Raw genomic sequence first — 16,507 nt, forward strand, 5'->3', positions numbered from 1 at the left:
ACGGTAGGGTTAGAAACTATACATAGCAGATATATGAACTGTACACATGAGCAGTCTGGGGCCATCTAGATAAGGCCACAGTCAGTGAGAACATCACTAAGTCACACCAAAAGAAAATAATAGATTTTCACTTTATTTCATGCTGTCTAAGAAGACAATTGTGTCTATTTCATTTAGAAAAGCTTCCATCCAAGAGAATTAACTCATTTTTAATTGGCATTAAGAGATAACCCATACTTAACTATAAAGTTCACTTCTCTAGAACACTTTGTTCTTTAATATATCTAAATAAAATAGACATCATTGTATAACTGTATAATCAATATGATAGGGCTATGTGGAAAAAATGCTAGCATTTGACTGAAGTGGTAAATGTAAAATTGAACACGTTTCTGAGGGTCCTTTGTGTGAAAGGCAATGTTGGTTGACATGTACATTCTACCATCCAAGAGAACCACACTCAGATTGTACAGAGTTGCTTTCTGGGACAATGGTTAGCATATTGAACATTGCTCAGTCATGTGACTCATGAAACCACCCCATGTGTGTATGTGTGTGCACGTGCACATATCCACTTGTTGCCGTGGTAGGTAAGTGGATGTGTGTAAAACCTCCCTCCAGTTTTGCTCTCCAAAGAGAACACTTTGATAAGAGGTTCTGTTTTCTTAGTCTTGGGGCTCTCCATATACACACACCGTCTGTGGCAGTCATAACCTAAAAAGCTGTCGACAGCCTCTAAGTTTTGCCAAATACTTCCCATTCCCCACTTTTCAGAATCTCCCCAGGGCTTTGGTGTGGCACTATTCAAAGACATTTTAACAAAGGGCTCATTCTTTTAGCTCACCAGTACAAAGGTTTTGAGGGCATGTGGGCAGCAGAGAGTCTACTGATTTTGGTTTCACTGCAGGGCAGAGCGCTCTCCGAATCACCCCTATCTTCCAGGATGCTGCCCTGGGCCTACACGCAACTTTTGAGTCAAAAAGGATGGAAGTTGTGGACAAACTCATCATCTTCCCCCAGATCATCCTGGCTTCCCTGTTTCTGTTAAGAGCAGCCTCACTGTCGCAGCACCAAGGCTGAAAAACTACGAGTCACCTTTGATCCCTCCCTGTCTCTTGACCCCTGAAAGTCAACCCACCTTGTGATTCTTCTTGACGTCCCTCCCACAGGGCCTCCTCTCCATCACACAGCCACCTCCTGATCCAGGCCCTTGTTATTTCATCTCAGGTCCGCTGCCACAGCCCTGAAGCTGGACCTGACCTCCAATCCATACCCCAAGATTAATTTGCCTTTACCAGCATTGTACTCTAGCAAGATAGCCTAGAGAGGCTGAGAGCATAGCCTTTAGAGCTGCCTTTAGATCTGAGACCCAATGGCTCTGTCATTTACCAACTAAGTGCTGTTGGGTAACTAATTCAATCTCTGAGCCTCAGAGGGTTGATGTGAGGATTAACAAGGTAATATATATAAAATGCTGGGCATAAGGCCTAGTACATAGTAAATTATTTCGAAATTCCTGAAGATCATTCACAGCTTGGCCCCAACCTTCCTTCATAAGTTGCCTTCCCTTTACCCAATACTCCAGCCACATGGAGTATCTGTACATAACGTTATTAATGTTCACTTTTCTCTTATTTTCTCTTACTATTTTCTTTTTCCTGCTCCTTCTCACCACCAAACTTCCCTATTGACATTCTAACTACCCCACAAAGTCCAGATCAAATCCTAGCCTTCTCCATGGAGTCTTCTCGTGTCACACCAGCCAGAAATGACCTTTTTCTCCTTAGCCCTTATAGTCTTTCCCTACGTAGAATTTCCTCATGGCCTTCATCATAGCTTCCTGATTTTAATCATGTTTGAATCTCTATGTATCCCGAAATCTTTTTCCATTTGACATACGTACATATGACGTGAAACACTAAAGCAATCTTAAGGAAGACAGAGAGGAAAGGATTTCTCTTCTTGGGAGAAAAGCTATCCCTCCTAAACAGCCCTTTTCAAATTAATAATGCCGAAGTCTTAGCCTGCAATCTTTTGCAAAGAGTTTTGACCCTGGAGCAGTTAGTAACTATGGTTTATGCAATGGGCAACAATGACAATAAACTCAACTATTCAATGGGAGGATATGGGGCTGTGTGTCTGCATTGGCCCAAAGAAGAGAGAAATATTACTTTTCTTTAGGGAGCAACAATAGAGCAGATAAACTGCATTGTTCTTTCTTTGAATCAATTCCATCTGAGCTTGAAAGAATAGAAAACTTTTCAAAATAAGGTTCATTGTAGGTTGGTAATAAAGGACAGTCAGTGGGCCCTAGACTCATGGTCCCTTTTACTATTTAACAAATGTCACGTTCTGCCATTGTTGAGTCAGAAAATGCAGCTTCATAGGAGGACTTCCGTTCTCCCACCAGCTTCATTTTTAGTTTGCCAAGCTGGGTTAAGGGGAAAACCTACCTGGGCTGCCTTTTGTTTCCCTTTGTATTTCTATTCTTGTCATATGACAAAGGAACCTCTTGCTTCTTATTCTTCTCGAGTGGCCCTAGGAAAAAGCTGTAGAGAAAGCACAAACTGAAATCAAAAACTGCAAAAAGGAAGAGTGAAAAAGGCAGCATCTCCAGGCTGGGCATTGTGTAAATAAACAAGGGATTTTCTCTGCCGTGTGGGACTGAAGCCAGGCACACAGGAACAAGAACAGGAGAGCAGCCCTGGCAGGCACTCAGAGGCGGAGGAGGTCCCAGGGGGTGTTGACTTCTAGTAAATGGTCATTGTCATTTTTCTTTTATTTGCCATTGCTTAAGACAATAATCATCATGCTAAAATATACTCTTGCATCTCCATTTGCAAATGCTTTCAAATATATTAGCTCAAACAAACACAAAATTCAGGATTATCTTAGGTCAGACACACACCCCAGGATATCCTGGCACTGGCCCAACATGTCCTTCAAGCATGCATTTGTGTACATATCCACAAATCAGCCTAGAAGGTTTTTTTTTTTCTTTACTGTCTCTCAGGCTAAGAATTTATTTTAATACTGGTTCTTATGACCACATGGGGACATTCTTGACCAAACGGCAGTATGTATTTTGCTTATGATTAGCCTGCAAGGCTATGAGTGAAGTGAGTCCTAACCCCTTATGATCCGAGTACCCGTGGAATATAGCACTGAGCCTGTCCTGTCTTGACTGGTGACACTGGGGATGGCTACTAGGTGGAACCCTGACCAGTCTCTGGTTGGGAAATATTACAAAGACACACAGGCACCCAAATCCAGACACTGAGCTTTAAGACTCCAGCCCGCCCTCTCTGAACCTGTGAGGACTCGGTCTCAGATATGTCAAGGAAAACAAATATTCTGCTACTTGTTAAAGATGGTAGAGAAGCCTTTATTCAAGGGACTACTGCAATGGGGTTTTGCAGTAAGGGAGAGAGACTGGGTTCAGGTCTGAATAGAACAAGGAAAAGTGGGAATTTATGGCCAAGAAGCGAGTGAGAAGTGGATGGAAAATCGCTAAGAGGGTAGGAGGGTTCTTGCTAACCTAACCTAAGAGTATTCTTGCTGAAGGCCAACCAGGTGATTAGATATCATCACCTGGGGGGCAGTAGAGGATGAGGAATTGGGTCAGATATCAAGGCTGATCAGATATCAAGGGTGGGGGATTCTCACTAAAGCAACTTAGCAGGATTCTTGCAAAAACTGGGCAACCCAAAGATGAACATGGAAGTTCAAAGGTCAGAGCCTTGTGGAGAAAAGGGTTCAGAGGAGCCTGACTAAACTTTGGTCAAGGAGAGAGTTTTGTCATATACAGTCCCCGTCTGAAAACTACGGGCCAGACTGAACTTGGGCATGAAGGATTCAGTCCACAAACGTGCACTGAGCACCCGCCATATGCCAAGCTCACTACTGGATAATAGAGATGTGGAGATGGAAGAAGTGTCCAAGCAAAGAGGAGATTATGCCCTTGAGTCAGGCTGTCTGGGTTCAATATGCCTTCCTAACTGCATGGCCTTCCACACGGCATTTAACCTCTCTGGCCTCAAGGTCATCAGCTGTGAAATAGGAATGATAACAGTAACTGGATGACAGATTTTTGTGAGATTGACTGAAATGATGTTTGTGAAGTGCTTGCACAGTATCTGGCACACTGTAAATACACAACAAGCAGCCTTAGTAATATTGCTGTCACCAATGTTGACATTGTAGCATAGTGTCGGTGCTGTGATAGGGGTATATTCACATGGTTCAGAGGAACTACAGAGAAGGTCACCGAACCCGGGTGAAGGATGATTAGAATCAAGAGGGGCTTCCAGGAGGTGATGCTTGAACTGTGCCTGGGAGGACAAGGGGCAGATAGCCAGGCAGAGCTTCAGGGGCAAGACATACCAGCAGAGAGAAGAGACAGGGCAAAGCCACCTCAATGGGAGAGACAGCAGGGCCGGAGAACATGCGAAGGACAGCAAACGGGAAGGGAATTAACAATTATTGAGCCCATACCAGATACTTGAAACTGTGCCATTTGATTTAAAAAGATGATCCCACATAACGCTTTGCAATAATCCTGAGACAAGAAGCTATCTCTGTTTCACACAGGAAGAAACTGAGGCTCAGAGAGGTGCAGTAGCCCTGATGTAGTTACCTAAGGTTGCGCGTCTAGTAACCGGCATGATTCACTTCTGAGTCTGCATGATTCTAAAGCTCGTGTTCTGTACACAGTCCTTCCTCCCTGAGCCAGGGCATAAAATGTGTCTGGGTATCAGGAGGGCTGTGGGGGCTATGGAAGAGGAGAACTCAGGGACTAGACCATGAAAGTCCCAGTGTTCACAGAAAGGGATTTGAGCGTTGCCCTGGGCCATCAGCACTGCTGGGGTATTATAAGCCTGAGAGTGACAGATTTTCCTGAACAAGGGAAAGTTATCATGTGGGACTTAACTAAATTCACAGGCATAAGAGCTGGATGTCTAATAGGCTAAGTATCAGCGATATGGTATCCGTGGCATGGATCAGAGATGCTGGTACCATGGCCCAACAACATACAAGGGGGAATATTTTTAAAATGATAATTTTCTTTTATGAGTTTGGCTTTTTTAGATTCCAAATATAAGTGATATCATTCAGTATTTGTCTTTCTCAGCCTGACATATCTCACTTTGCACAATGCCCCCAACTCCATCCATGTTGTTGCAAATGGCAAGACTTCCTTCTTTCTCATGGCTGAATAATATTTCATTGTGTATGTATATGTGTGTGTGTATATATATATATATATGAACACCACATCTTCTTTATCCACCCATTCATTGATGGACACTTACATTATTTCCCTATCTTGACTGTTGTGAATAATGCTGCAATAAACATGAGAGTGCAGATATATTTTTGAGATCCTGTTTTCACTCCCTTTGAATATAAACCAAGAAGTAGGATTGCTGGATCATATGGGTAGCTAACACTAAAGTGGTTATCATATTGCAATATATAAATGCATCCAATCAACATGTTGTACATCTTAAACTTACACAATGTTATATGTCAAATATATCTCAATAAAAAATGGTAATTTACCCTAAACTAATGAATAGACTAGACAGAACAGCAAACGGAAACAATGTTTTCATATGGTACCATCCTCAAAAATCTAGGTCCCTTCTTAGGAATCTTCTTGAGGGAATTAATGTATCAGGTAGGAAGGGGAACCTATTAGATGCTCCTAATGCTGATTTTCTGCCATTTTGAGTATGAAGAAAGAAATTTTGTGATCTCTAGAGCTAAAACGAGCCCCAAGGATCACCTAGTCCGTTATTTTTTTGTAGGTGGTAAAACCAAGATTCAGAGAAGTGAGGTGATTAGGCCAAGATCCTTTGGACATGAGACACCTGCCACATGGAACTGATCTCATCCTATTAGCCATATAAAGAAAGCCCAGGAATCTGAAGGCATTCACACGGCCGAAATGGGCATTTCCCTCCAAAACATTTCCCCAACCCTCCATAGCAGAATCTTTCACAGGCTCTGAACTGAGCGTTATTTCAGTAGCTCTCTTCCACTGTTGCACTAGGCAAGGTGCAGAAAGCCAGTCTGGAAGAAAGCAGATCCCCCATCCCCAGTGAACTTACAAGCCCGTGCTTCGAAATGTTTGTCTCTGGTGTTTAAGCAGAAGGGAAGTTCGTAAAATGTATCTTTTCCTAAGGTGAGAAGGGAATCCAAAATGTTATTCCTCTTACCCTCAGAGGCCTCTCTCACTGGCTCAGACTCAGCCTTGCCCTGCCCAAACGGGAGGATGAGTTTGGTCCAGTAACAGGTGGTATGACCTCCAGGTGAGGAGGTTTCCAGAGGGGTGAACCAAGGGCATCTGGTCTTCCGACCTTGGAAACTGTCAGCAAGATTGTTGCCAGGGAAACCAGACTGGCTTAAGAAGGGAGGCAAGAGAACCTCTCTGTCTATAGCACTTTATGAAGATTACAACCTAATGAGAAGCTCATATGGTATTGGCCTATATGAACTATCTGTGGTCCTATATATTCTCCTCAGAGACAGGCCTACTTATTTAAAAAAATATGTGGGGCTGGCCTGGTGGCTCAGCAGTTAAGTTTGCACGTTCCACTTCAGCGGCCTGGGGTTTGCCAGTTCAGACCCTGAGTGTGGACCTACGCACCGCTTATCAAGCCATGCTGGGGCAGGCATCCCATATATAAAGTAGAGGAAGATGGGCATGGACGTTAGCTCCTGGCCAGTCTTCCTCAGCGAAAAAGAGAAGGATTGGCAGCAGATGTTAGCTCAGAGATAATCTTCCTCAAAAAAAAAAATATGTTAAGAGAATGCACATGAACCCAATAATGTCCTTCCCGAGATGGAAAATATTTGACTTTGGGTCAAATTAAATTTTCACCCATTTAGCTGGCTGACAAGATGGTAGATGACATTCTTGATTCTGCTAGCCAATGTCGTGAGGTATATAAAGAAGCGTCTAGAAATATTATTACTGAACCTGTGGCATCTGTCACATTGGCATCCAGTGAGGTATATCACATGGTTATATAAGAAATGAAACATGTAACATCAATTGTCAGGAAAAGAACTGAAAGCAGGAGATAGTAGATGACAGGTTACCATCTAGTTCTAAGCCCCTAGAGAGTCCAGCTGAAATTCTCCAAAGAATTAGTAGATGAGAAGCTTAGCCTGTTCACATTTTTTGCCCTCATCACAAAATCAACTGAGCTGCTTTTTCCTGTCCTCCCTATATGTCACCTTAGGATCACAAAGTGCTCTTTAGACTATGAAAGACATGCCAGTCATGGATCCAGGGAGCCATGGGTGTGTTCCTGACCCATATTGAACAATTTCCTTACTGTGACATGACTTAACATGCTTTTTAAAAAAGTATCCAAAGCTCACGTTCACCAAAGGGTTTCATTTGCACCATCCAGTTATACAAGCCAGTACTGCCCTGGGACCTATGTGCCCTGGGACCTAAAGGAAAAATCAAGAAAGTAAAACTGGGAGACAGTGACAAAGTCAATATGTTTTTCAAGAGCGGCACCGCAGCACAGCGGTTAAGTTCGCAAGTTCCGCTTCGGCAGCCCGGCGTTTGCCAGTTCAGATCCCGGGTGTGGACACGGCACCGCTTGGCAAGCCATGCTGTTGTAGGCGTCCCACATATAAAGTAGAGGAAGATGGGCATGGATATTAGCTCAGAGCCAGTCTTCCTCAGCAAAAAGAGGAGGATTGGCAGCAGATGTTAGCTCAGGGCTAATCTTCCTCAAAAAAAAAAAAAAAAAAGACCCCTTTTCCAAAAAACAGGAGCCTGAACCCATCCTGGTGGTTAGTGGTGGTGCAAATAGAGAAGGAACAAGAGCTGATCCTGCTCATAGCTCCTCTGCTTCAGGGTGTGAAGGCTGCATTCTCAACATACGCATGTGCCTATGTTTTCCACTACCATGTTGGTGCAACCAGTTTCATAAGAACTGCCTCCCTCCCCCCAGCACTTCCCCTAAGGGGACTGGAGGCCATTACAGCAAATCTGGCAAATCTGGCTCAAGGACAACACAAGCTTCCTTTTATTTCAACTAGATTTTATGTGCTAAAAATACTCATTTCTACATAAGAGGCAATTTGTGACAAGACCAAACTTCTGGAAATCTATCCTAAGGACAGAATTCTAAATGTAGAATAGGATTCATACATAAAGATGTTCATCACATCATTATTTATATCAGAAATTTACACACAATGTAAATGTCCAACAATGGAGGTAGTAAGTGAGCCAAAACACATCTACTGAACAAAATACTCTGTAGATATTGAACATAATGTTTTGGAGAGTTCCCAGTAAAGAAAATCGCTTGGTTATAATGCTAACGGAAAAGAAAGTGAGAATACAAAATAGTATTTCACAAATTTGCCCCCATGGACATATACACATACACACACTCTGCCTATGGAAAAAAGAGAGAGAGAGATGGAGATGTGAAGGAAATATAACAAAATATCATGAAATTAAATGAAATTATTTTCATTTGACTTTTTCTAAAGTTTCTACAATTTTTAAGGACCATCATGGATTGTTTTTATAAGAAAGAAAATTGGTTTTCTTGCATTTGAACCAGTAGGCTTCTAGCTTCTGAATCACATTTCTTGGAGGGAGAGACAAACTCTAGTGTTCTTAGATTAAAGTGGGAGAAAGGAAAAAGGGAGTCAAGGATTAGAATCAAAAAAGCAAAACCTCCTCCATTCTCTGGCTCTCGTCATTAATTGCCAACTTGTTCTTGCATGAATGTCCCTTGAGAGAGCATGAGGTTGAGTGGCAAGTTGGGTGTGCTTTAATCTACGAGACAATCTATTACTAAAAGTAACCTAAACTGAATGGTTTACTAAAGGTAGAAGGAACACACTTTTAAAATGAACTGGCAAATCCACTGTATAGTAAAATATCCTGTGATAGTCAAATAATCACCTATTTTATCTAATGTGTAAATTCATACATGACAGTCTTTATAAAGTAGGACACACTAGAATTATATTAGTTTAATCCCATTTCCATTTCCATAGCATCATTTTTTATTTTTATCTCACCTCAATATGAAACTGAGTCTTGTTCAAAAATACTACATAGAAAGTCAATATATAGTTTATGTGAACTTATATTTGAACTTCTTTGATATTAATTTTCTAATAAAAATTTTGCATATCACTTTCCACTGATGTTTGGTTTGCCCAATTCCAGGTGTGTCTGAACTTCCTCTGATCCCCTTCCGACCCCCACCGCCGTGTAAATCAGCATGTTCATTTCTAGAAGCCAGTACCTTCGGCAAAATGTTAGCTTTAAGAATTTTGCCAACCAGAGGGAGTTCATTTTCTCAAATGCTGGAAATCAAATGGGAGTATATTTTAGGTGCACAGTATCTTATTCATCAGGCTGCGTCATTCTCATCCCATACCAAGTCACCTTTGATTGGGCCAAAGCAAAAACTGAAGCCAGAATCTGCTTTAAGAACTGTCATTACCAACCAGGATTCGTGTTTAGATCCCTATCAGGAGTCTTGTATCATTCAATATCTTGATAAACATGGATTTTTGCATTTTCTATTAACCACTCAATTGTTTCAAATTAATTTCAATATTACTAACTCATCAGGGAAATATTCTGCTAAGCTGGTGATTTTTTGAAGTCATTGCATTGTGATGATTGAATTACTTATGGGTCTAATTCTCTCCCTCTCTCCCTGCTCCTATTTTCTGGAAGCATGTCTCCAGATCTTAGTAAAAAAATGAAGGAGTAAATAGGAAACATTTCAGAGATATTTCTTTTAAGGAAGTTCCAGATGTAGCGTGTTTAATGTTCTTAAGCCTATTGGTTAACAGGATTATAGGTAGACTTTTCTAAATTCCTAAAAAATCATAAGATCTTTGCTGATTATCTATTGGGTAGCTATGGGATTTCTCTAAAATTCTCAGACATGTTGCAAACCACCTGTCAAACTCAGATATCATCTTTTGCATTTCTAACACAGCATGACATAATTGTGGAATGTTCCTTTTTATTTTTGATAGATTCATCAGAGTGTCCTTGCAGCTTATAAATGTTTTTCAGTTTAATAAAATGGTTATTTTCATCTTCAAAACTTGCCTCGATATCCATGTCTACTTTCACATATTCATTGCTCAGTATGACATAAATATAAATCACAAATTAAGCTAATTAATAGACATCTTGAAAGGGAGTCAGTTTAATTTTCCCAGTGTTTTTTCTGTATTCTCATCTTGTTCAACTATCAGACCTGCTGGGTTTTAGAAGTAGGAAGTCATCATCAACTCAGCCACATCTACTCTATTTTGTGATTTAGGTGGTGAATATACTTAGGTGGTAAATTTTGTTATTTAGGGTTGTCACCCAGAAACTGAACCAAATTATCTTCAAACATAAAATTACCTTTCCTAAGTTATTTCCATACTTCTGGATTTTTTTTCATTTTTCTGTAATATATTCTTGCTTTGAGTCTTTTTCTCAAAAAGACTGGTTTAATCTACATGGCACCAAAATTTCAAACACTATGGTGAAACATACTTTTGGGCTGATTGGTGCTACCTATATCTCAAAAATGTCACATTCATGCTAAGCCTCAATAAATAATTTCTAAAGCTCAGGCAGCCCCAGTTTTTATCACATAATGTTTGACTAGGTGCTTGGCAATAAAATAGTGTCCAGTCCAGACTCTTGTGTTAAAGTTAGCTCTTAACACTTGAAATACACTCTTGGTCTATAGCCTAATAGGCCCATTCACTTTAGCTCTGTTACCATTCTTGTGTGGAATGTGCTACTTCTTAATTTTTGGTTTCTCCAGACCAGTTTCCTAAACACAGCCATTTGGTAAAATTCATCCTCTCAACAAATATTTGCTGAGCAAGGACTAGTGACCCTGCCTGCAAATGGACCTCTCTTTCATACAAAGAGGCAGATGTGCAAATAAGAGCAACGAAGGGTTAAAGAGGTATACCAGATAGCCTTACAGCATATACTAGGGGCACAAGGAGAATTGAGGGTTCCATCCTAATTATACAGAAGGGCTTCTTCAGTGGCACATGTCAAATGAAAGGCTTGTAGTTTGTTCACCAAGCAGAGGGAAGGGCATTCCAAAAAGAGGGAAGTGAATGAACCAAGACTAAGAGGATAGAAAAAACATCAGGGGCCCTGAAAGGAGGAAATTGTTCAGCATGACTGGAGCATCAAGTATTTGGGGTTGGGTTGTGACAGTGGTGGTGGGAGTGGCAGCAAGGGCATGGCAATGAAGATGTATCAGCAAGAAATAAGACTAAGGAGATAGCCAGAAGGGTGATGATGTTGGCATTCCTTGAATGCCCTGCTAAGAATTTTTAGCTTTGTGCCATAGGCAATGGAGGCCACTAAAACATTTTAATAAGGAGAGTGATATAATCAGGAAGGTTGCTTGACTAGGCAAACAGAATGGAAGGACCAGAATCAGGGAGGCCAGTAAAGAGATGACTGTCGTAGTTAAGATGCTACAGGCTGAACAATAGCTGTGACAGTGAGGATGGAGAAGGAGGTAAATATGAGAAGCCCTGCTGTGGAGAACTTTTCACAGTCTGACATACCACATACTGACTTACTTTCCCTCTGTCTCCCCTCACTAGAATGCACTAGAAGTAGGCACCATGGAGGCAGGAGTTGTTTGTCAGTTTTATTCACTGCTTTACGCCCAGCACCTAAATAGTTCCTGGCACAGAGATGCTCAATCAATGTGAATCCCGTGTATGCAGGTGATGAGGGTGAAAAATATGACACCCTCATTTCCGACTTTGAAGGGGGTACAAAAGGAGAGGAAGAATATGAGCCGAGAAGCTGGTGGGCAGACAGGCTGGAGGGGTGGAAAACAGGGAAATCATGTCATTTTGAAAGATTCAGCTCTCCTTCAATGTGAGAATCAGAATTCCATCCAGACTAAGGCAATTTGTCCACAAGTGAGCTGAAGATATAAAATGTCAAACTGAATTTGGGGAAATGTTTGGTTGTTTTTTTTTAACAAGATGTTTGATGTTTGTTCTTTTGAATCTTGAAGTTCGCTTTAATCTCCCTGTATTCCATAGTGTTTTCCCAAAATAACCAACAATGTCAAACAAATCTGAGAGTTACTTTTAGTGTACACGTTAAAAATATCAATTTTATAATAAAGGAAAATCAAACTTTATTTACTAAATCATTCATAGAACAATTAAATTAATAAATTCTATTTCCACCTAATTAAAAATTTTTTCTATTAAAATTCACATTGGTGAGATTTGATAGAATGAGCATATGTGCCTGTCTCCCTTCCTGTACCTCAAATGACAATCAAAGGCAAAAGGACAAAAACAAAATATATTTCTTAAATGAATCCCTTTTAGTGCTCAGCGTGGAGGGCGATGAAAAAAGATACCATATTAGGAGACAAGAACTTTTGAGTAATTCCCAGAATATTAAAAGCAGGTAGAGAAACTAGAGTTTCCAAATCATTACAGGAGAAAAATACATACTACTGTGAAGTTGAAAGTTATGTCAGTTACCATACAGGATCGAAATAAACAAAGGCAGAAAACAGGAGAGGCCCTGGGAGCAGAAACAGTGTGATGAATTAAAGAATGTCTCTCAGAATACGTGGGCCAAGAAATTCCATATCTACAAATTTTGTTCCACAGATACACTCAGCCATGTACACGCAAGGGTATTCCTGCCGTGGAGTTTATAATGACAAAAGACTGGGGACGACCCACGTGTTCATTAGCAGAGGACTGGTTAGATAAGTCAGGCGCATGCATATCATGAAACATTAGGCAGTCAACAAACAGTGATTCACGTCTCTTTGCGGCTGAGTGCGATGGTCTCCAGGATAGATTGTCATGTGAAAAAAGCAAAGTGTAAAACAGTGCATAAAGCTTTCCACCACCTGTGTAAAAGGGAGACATGTGTGTACTTCTGTTTATATACGTCTGGAACAATTCTAGAACTGGTAATACTGGTTACCTTTGTTGAGGGATGCTAGAGAACTGGTGACAGAAGTGAGTGATGCACTTAATTTTCACCATATATCCCTTTCTACTGGTTGGGAAATTTTGTTCTGCCATGTCCGTATATTATCTATGCAAATATATAATATTTCTAAAGGAAAAAAAGGTGTAGAAGGGAAATATAATCTCAAAAATTGAAAACATAAAGATGGAAGAAATAAGACAAAAAAATCAGTAATCATATTAAATGAAGCTGGATTCTCTTCTGCCTTTAAGAGAGAGATTCTGATTAAGTTTTTGAAAAAACATCCAGCCTTGCTGTTTATAAGATACACACCTAAAACAAAACGACCACAGAAATGTGACAAATGCCAGATGGAATAATATATCACACAAAGCATAATCCCTCATAAAAGTACATGTGGCAATTACAATATAAATATAAAACAAAATATAATACAAAGCAACAGCATTAAAGGGAAATATTATATGTTGCTAAAAAGTGCAATCCACAGAGAACAGATTGAACCTTTGTACATTTATAAAAAGCTTCAAAACATACAAAGCAAGGACTGTTTACTTTCAAGGAATAATTGTGAAGTGATAATCATAATAGGAGATTTTTACATGTTTCTCTGAAATAAGAAATAAGTAAATATGTAGAGTATTTGAATAAAAACTTAGAATGTGTAATCTAAATCTATAACTCTATACCTAGCAGATAAGAGAATATACACTTTTTTCAAACAAAATAGCACATTTACAAAATGTTACAAATATACGTATATATACTTATACACTCTAATATTAAAAACAGCTTTAACTAAGAGAAAATCAATTGCAGATATTTAAAAATGAATGAAAATGACACAGCACATATAAAAATACGTGAGATACATAATCTGAACTGCGTTTATTAGAAAACAAGAAAGAATAAAAACAAATTGACCATGAAGTCAACATAAAATTCCAGATAGAAACGCTAGGGAAGCAAAAATAGAAGAAATAAATGGATAAGGATAAAAGCAGAAAATAACTTTAAATTATAAATAATAATATTGATCAATAAAATGAAAACCTGATTCTTTAAAATGACCTTAATTTTGATCGAGTGAGAAATAAAGAGGAATGAAAAAAACTGCCATATAATTCTCGGTATAAAGGAGATTTTTAAAATAATAAGAGAGTTCTATGCACAACTGTATACCAAGAAATTTGAAAATCTAGATGAAATGTTTGATTATCTAGGAAAATAAATGAATTGAGTCAAGGAGAGGCAGAAAATAGAAACTGATCAGTAACTGTTGAAAAAATTATAAAGATGATCAGCCATCTATCTCTAAAAATGATCCAGTGCTAGATAATTTACAAACGTCCTACAAAACCTGCCAGAAGCAGAATTCCTTTGTTACGTAAACCGTTCTGGACATAAGTAAATAAAAGCTTCCCAATTCATACTGAAAAGTTAGTTCAACCCTAATACCAAAACCAGGCAAGACTCGTGACACGTACCAACCTCACTTACAAACATAGTTGCAAAGATCCTAAATAAAATATTAGCAAATAAAAGCCAGTGTTGTTTAAAGAATAATACACCAAAACTAAGGAATTTGATATCAACCTATCATACTCCAAAACTACTATTTTGATTTGTATCTTTTTTATTTTTCCTGAGGCAGACATATAAATTATGTAATTCATATTTTTAAATTTTTTAATTTCAAATAAAGTTTTAGAGTAGTGATGGAGATCTTATACCTCAGGTCAGCTCAAGGCAAAATTATGAAATAAATTTCGTCTTTGGATCCTCCAACCTCCCCTTGGTGCTTTCTTTCCTTCTTTCTGGGGTCCTTGGGTTCTTCAACCTAAGCACACCAGGGTGGGTGCATGGACAGGTGGGTAGCCATTCCCTCCACATTAGTTTTCCAGAAAAACTGCAAAGCCCTGGTATACTGTTCCATTTCAGTCTCCTTGACAAACAACAGCACACACATCCATGTGTCCACCGCCCCGACCCTGAAATTCTTCACAATTTACAAAAAACCCTACACTATAAACTAATCCCCTCTTCAAATCCATTCCTAGGAAATCCTGATAATCTTATACTTCAGGGTAAATTTATCTATTTGCTGCCTCAGGAGAATTTGCATCTCAAATATGATCTCTAATTAGGCAGTGAAATTTAGGCATCTGCAGAACAAGTAGGTCAAATGTTTAAGGAATTCCGTTGGGTGACTAATTTCTGAACTTTTCTAAAACAGTGGGCTCGGATGTTATCCTGATTCTCCTAAACTCACTACCAGCTGAGTACACGATAATACCTTTCAGACCATAGCCAGCACTGGTTAAAGAGTTAAGTAACAGAGTTAGCCAAAATCCCACTTCTGCCCCCTCGTTCGTTCTCCATTGGACCTCACATTGTCTTCCCAATTCCGGCACCCCTTCCTGAGCTCAGAGCAGAGGAGAGCTGCCTCTCATCTACCAAGTGGATTCTGTGGGGGCATCAATAGTCTTTTGGGAGAATGCCTCATGGCACTTTCGCCAAACCACTGCTGTGCTGGAGCAGATTCTGTGCAATTCTAATGGAGTTGGGGCACACCTCCACCCCACAGGCCTTACCAGAGATCACAGCTCTGGCCCATGAGCCAAACACAGCATATAGAAGGATTTTTTCTGCCTCTCTATATTTTTTACATTTTTGAGTTCAAATGCCTATAAAAGCATTTCAACTTGCAATCTCTGCCTTACGTTCACCCCAGGCTCTGACCTGAGGACATAAACAGATACAAAAAAGTTAGGCAGCTACCAAGTCAGGTGCTCATGTGATCTTGTTCCTTCTCCTCACTTCTTCCCAATGTTTAAGGCACGAGACAAAATGATGAGAACTATTGAGTTCCTTTCATAGCTGTCCTTGTAACTCACTGATTAAGGCAACTGATTAATAATCTATGATTCTGTGTCTATTCTCTCCATCATAGTGGCAAAACTTAGAATTATATATTAGCAAATTCTACAAAGTTTAGTTCCTATGTTGTTGGAAATAAGCAAGCACTATCATTTTCCCACTTTACAGATAGAAAAACTGGAAGTCTAAAGCAGTTGAGTACAGTAGTAATTCAGTGTAGATATTCAAATAACCTTTTGGCTCCCTTAAGTAGCTTCCCTCTGACTTGGAAAAAAATCTTCATTATCGTTAAGCATTATTGGTAGACTTTGTATTAATCCAACATGTAATAATCCTTCTCTGTGATCTCTTCACTCTCCTTCCCATTACTCATCCCCAGAGAATACTTTTCTTCCCTGGATTACCAAAAGCAAAGATGTTATTGTATTGTCTGCTTTCCCCTTCTTACAACCTGGATGTACTGCTAAGTTATTCTCAAAAGCGTTCAAAGTTATAGAGAGGACTGAAGGATCTAGAGGCATCACAGTGTTGAAACTCTTGAGTACCCATCGCTGAGGAGTAAATGTAGTGATGGCTATATCGCACACACGCAAACACGCATGCACA

The 16,507-nt window shown here is 39.7% G+C and overlaps 1 protein-coding gene across 11 annotated transcripts in view; it reads left to right on the top strand.

Annotated features, from left to right (window-relative positions):
- The window catches only part of TRPM3 (transient receptor potential cation channel subfamily M member 3), a 797,927-nt gene that overhangs the window by 654,731 nt on the left and 126,689 nt on the right, over window positions 1-16,507 (top strand). The gene's annotated exons all lie outside the window — the stretch shown is intronic.

Source organism: Equus asinus, chromosome 23 (assembly GCF_041296235.1).
Source record: "Equus asinus isolate D_3611 breed Donkey chromosome 23, EquAss-T2T_v2, whole genome shotgun sequence".
In the NCBI taxonomy this organism is placed as follows: domain Eukaryota; kingdom Metazoa; phylum Chordata; class Mammalia; order Perissodactyla; family Equidae; genus Equus; species Equus asinus.